We start from the raw sequence: 5,705 nt of genomic DNA, 5'->3' as shown, positions 1-5,705 counted from the left end.
AAGGATTATAAGTGATGAATAAATTAGTGAAGGTAAGAGGGTAAATAATATCGAAGAAAATAAATTTTGTCAAAGTTTGGCATTTTGGGATAAAATACGGCCCGAACTAAAATACCCGATATTTATGGACTAGTGTCATACAAGGTACCACATGGCCATGATAGTAAGGTATACAAGGTATGTTAAAAGAGTGTAGTATTTAATTGAGTTGAGACAATTTTTGAAATTATGCGGGTAATAGATTAGCTACCGGGTAACGAAACATTACCCGGTTAACTAATAAATGGATAAATACCAAAACTTTCCCCCGTACCCCACGTAGCAGCAAGCCACTTTCCAAAGGATGACTCTTAGTCACCTTTAAGTAGGTGGCAACATGTCAAAATAGCATGGAAATTGTGGACGTTCAGTAGTCTAAATTGTGGAACTCTTAGACTACTATACAATCAGTACTACCTAATATACAATCAATAGTCTAAAGTGTGACTTTCCATTCATAGCATAGTAATTTTGGACGTTCAAGGGAGGATGGATTTCTTTTGAACTCTTTTAATGCCATTTCAAGCAAATACTTCACTCTTTTATGGTAATCTTCATCTTCATTCTTCAAACTTTCAGTAGATTTTGCCAATTTTTCCTACAAAATAGTAGCAACGAGAATTATTAGAAGATTAACAACGTAAAATTTTTGCGGTTCTAGAAGAGTACGGTGTAATCTTCGCCAAAAATCTTATACGGAGTTTTCCTACTCCAGGTATGTTAAGGCTATCCCTTCTTTCTTTTGGCATGATCTATACGATACGAACGAAACGTGCAAATTCACATATTCCATGAATGACTCTATTCATAAAAGTATTAGAAGTGACTATGTTCTTAAATTTCCATGTCTTATTATTCCATCGTCTATTCATGGGTCTCAAAAAATACGTAAAATGAGTTTATGATATTAATCAGAGGTATAATGGTCTTATGACGTACCAAGAGATTTTGTTATCGTATTTCATATGCATTTCATGCATTTATACATGTACATTAACCCATGACTCAGACGGCGTTATATACGCGTATATATGTATATATATGTATATGGAATATGGGAAAAAGGCTACGGCGTTATATACACACCACCACCTGATCAGCTGGTATATGATGATGATGTTGCCCACAGTGGCTGAAATATGATTCAAACGGCGTTATATACGCATATATGGGTATGTATTCAAATGGCGTTATATACGCATATATATGTATGTATTCAAACGGCATTATATACGCGTATATATGTATGTATATATATGTATATGGGATATGGGAATGGTTATGGCGTTATATACGCACCACCACCTGATCAGCTGGTATACGATTATGACTTTGCCCACAGTGGCCGATATGATATGATGGGATGCCCTCAGAGACTGATGATGTTATGAAACATATACCTATGCACGACATGACATTCATACGCATATGGATGACGCTGAAAATAATTTATGATTTACAAAGTTATTCAGACTTACGGGTTGAGTCATGTACTCCATATGTCTTCCATGTCTCCTATGTATTTATTTATGTGCCTTACATACTCGGTACATTATTCGTACTGACGTCGTTTTTGCCTGGGGACGCTGCGTTTCATGCCCGCAGGTCCTAATAGACAGGTCGAGAGCCCTCCAAGTAGGCTATCAGCTCAGCGGAAGATGTTGATGTGCTCCATTTGCTTCGGAGTTGCGTATTTGGTTAGTATGATTTAGACGTCTATTGTTTGGTATGGCGGAACTCTATCCCGACCTTTGTGACACTTATGTACTCTTAGAGGCTTGTAGACATATGTCGTATATGTGAAAAATTGTACGACCCTGTCGGCCTATATTTGAGTTTATAAATGATTATGTTAGCCTATTATATGTCACATGTATATAATGATGTAATAAGAAAGGTACATTACATTGGTACTCGGTCAAGTAAGGTACTGGGTGCCCGTCGCGTCCTATCGGTTTGGGTCGTGACATTTATAAATAGGCATCTTGGGCGGGTGACACTGTCCTATAGGTATGATTTCTATATGATTCTAATTTCAAGTGTCGTACATGCAATGTTGTTTTTCCAAATTAACTAATTTGCAGATTACCAGTGTTATAAAACCTATAGACATGATTTTCAAGTTGTTCGCGCAACGGGTAGACAAAGCTGTTAGAAAACTTGGCATTACCATATTTTATTCTACAGACATGCTCTCTAGGCAAGCAACAATATCCTATAGGCAAGATTTCTAATGGTTGGTATTTTGAACTTGATTTTATCATACTTATTCCTATAAGCATGCTATCTAGGTGGAAGTGTAATAAAACAGCAGAAACAACCGATTAATTAATTAGTTAAGACCCTATAGGCATGATATCTAGATAAGCATTAACAAAGATATGTATTATTGTATCCTATAGGCATGTTGTCTAATAGTGCACAGCAATAGGCATGGAAACAGGTACAACACTTACTCAAACCAACAAGCTTTGAATGGTGTACAGATCTTAGACAAGTTAAGTGAAGTATGTGATTTCCTATAGGCATGATTTCTATATGTGTATAGAAATAAAGCATGTCGAACAAAGTAGCAAACAGGTAGATCCTATAGGCATGCCTCTACCCATTTATGCAAGAATTAGAATATCCCAACTCCTTTTCACTAATCTCCCTATCGTTTGTTTACAAATTATTACAGGCTCTAAGATAAAAGAAGAAACAAACTCACATATTACAGAATCGAGATGGCTATAGGCTCTACGAATAGAGTAGACCCAAGAAGAGATAACTCAGTATTGCCTGGGCCTTCAATAGGCTCTTCCTCACATAATTAGCGAACCCAGACCCAAACTCAGCTCAAACATTAGAATGTATGTCCATTTGCCAACCCAAAGCCACTCATGGACTCGTATCAAGTCCAACGTTTACAATATTGACCACTTAACCAATTAAGTAAATGGATCACATATGAAAATCAACTAAACAGCCCTAAGGCAATACCTCACAGAGAACGGATTGTGTGACATTAAACAAGATTCATAAACACATTGGCATTCCATAAGCGAGAGTGACAGGACTGATTAAGCAAAGAACAGGAAACTAGGAGAACCCATAGACTTGATTTCCAACATAGTAAATGCAATATACATTAAACCATTAAGCAGGTAATAGCATGCTAAAAATAAATATAATACTAGGGGAGTTAAGGGAACATGCCATTTGGGATTAACGAGGTAAACATACTAGACACATACAAGATGAACATGCTAAGTTTTTCTAGAGTGAGCTCAGCACAGAGCATGATCCATAGTTTTATAAAAGGGATTTTGGAACCTAGGAGTCTAAGTCATAAAGTTCATAAGGAGTCAGAGTCAGGAAATGACAATTACATATAATAAACAAATAGGCACACAGTTAATAGGGAGCCTAATCTTGCTGGTGCAACACAAGGATCCCCAAGTTCAAAGGTATCATGATATTAACTCTAAATTAACATGTTAAACAGATATTAGGGCTATCCCAGTTGACCATATAGGAAGAGTAGGTTGAATATATTGAGATTCCTCCTATCAGTTTCAAGCAATCAGTGAGTACATGGTGATAGTAGTATTTAGAATTTACAAACAGCAAGAGACCTAGTTGAGATAGTATTAGCATATATATTCCTAATGAATTGACTCTAAGCGGATAGTAGATTGTACATGAAGGACTTGGAAGAAAGTAGTTCATTTGGACAAATTCTAGGCATGAATTAGTTCCTCACAAGAATCTACGGCATAGACTCATAACAAGCAACGGGTGTAAGTAACCAGCTATACATAAATATAATAATTAGAAATCATTCAGGTTGGACACACATAATGGGCATGCATTAAGGCTAGCATATTAAGCTAAGCACTTAGACAGTATTAATTGTCACATGACTTGCAAAGAAATAGCAAATTATGCATAAAGGATTCAACATGAAGAAGCAATTTTGAGCAAGAACATAGTTTCATAAGTGCTTTAGTACAAGGTTCAACAACCATCAATCAGGTTTCAATTACGAATTAAACAGGCATTATGAATCAACTTAGCTATCCACATATGAGTTAAAATCAGGACTTGCATAGAATTGAAGCTAGTGGAACTATAGAGTAGCATTAAAATAAGCAGAATTGCATACGAAGTGGCAAAATATCGAAATTAACTCAGGGAAATTCAAGTAGCACTAACGCACATAACATAAACACAAATAGAAAGAAGTAGAATTGCGAGAATATAGGGCACTAACCAGTTGCAAACAAAGCGAATAAAGAATGAGAAACTCGAAATCTCAAGAATAGCAGCGATTTTAGGAGAGTAATGAAGACCCCAAAATCTCTAGTGCTTCAGAGTTCGCAAGAGCTTCGAAGTGGGCTCCAAGCAGTGCTTGCACTGGAGGAGGCTAATGAATGAATTTAGGTGGCCTTGGCTTTCAGCCGGCCAAAATCAAAAGTCTCAAAATAGTATAGATGAGTGAAAGTGAGATAATAGTAGTGGTAACAATAGTTAAGTAGTAATCGTTAGGTATTTTGAAGGGGAACGGGGAAGGGGGGTTTAATATAGTGGTAGAAATCGAACAAGAAAATATGGAAAATAATTAATCAATCAAAAATAAGGAAAGAATATCACATGCAATCAATAATAGAACTGGTAATGAAGAAAAATTGAAATTTCAAGCCCTAGTTCGACAGAAATCAAATATTAGCCAAAGATATTGGTAAATCGGACCCATATAGCCTGGTGGTGAGTGTATATAGACGAAATATCATCTAAATCTCGAAGGTCTGGAGATGATTATGCTTGATTTAGGACCGTATGCTTGCCAAAGGTAGGCAAGTATTCTGTGATACCAAAATCATGTAAATAACGGAGAGATCGAGCATATATGGAAGGAAAATCATGGGGAGATTCCATATTAGAACTGGAATTGAGGAGGATTGAGGAGGGGGCTATTAGGGTTTGAGAGGAGAAGGGAGTAGAGAGGGTTCAAAGGCGGGTGAATAAGAGAATGGTCTTTAGGTTAGGGGTTTGGTGGATTAAAAAGGGGGGAATGGTTTGTGGGTCGTTGATCTCTGAGATCAATGGCCAAGATTAAAAGGGAGATGGGGCAGGTTATAAGATGGGTAGTGATCGGTTTGGCCTAAAAGAGTCGTCTGGTTTGGGCTGTAGGAAGGGCCAGGTGTTTTGGGCTTATTTTGGCCCGAAAATTGGCTCAATATTGGGTTGGTTTTTTAAAACAAGTGAAATAAAAGAAATAAATTAATAAAATAACTATATAAATATAAAAATAGCATTTATGCCACTAAATATTTTAGAAAATAGTAGCCGAAGGTTGTAAAAATATAAAGAAGTTATTTTGACCTTAAATAAAATAATAAACGCAATTAATTATAAAGTATAGGCTATTATTGTAAAATGCGTAAATAGTTACAAAAAATATAAATGTAATTATATAAAATGAAATAAAATATTATAAAGCATATATGTAGTTGTAAATAATAAATTTGGATGATTAAGTCATCACAAATTATTTAAATGGGTAATTAATACATATTTAAATAATTTAAATGCAAGAAGATCAATTTTAAAGATTTAAAAGATTATAGAAAATTATAGAAATTACTTGTAAGACTCTTGTAAATTGGTGATGATGCAGGAAT

The sequence above is a fragment of the Nicotiana tabacum genome, chromosome 10 (assembly GCF_000715075.1).
Source record: "Nicotiana tabacum cultivar K326 chromosome 10, ASM71507v2, whole genome shotgun sequence".
Taxonomy (NCBI): domain Eukaryota; kingdom Viridiplantae; phylum Streptophyta; class Magnoliopsida; order Solanales; family Solanaceae; genus Nicotiana; species Nicotiana tabacum.
This window is presented reverse-complemented; position numbering follows the sequence as displayed.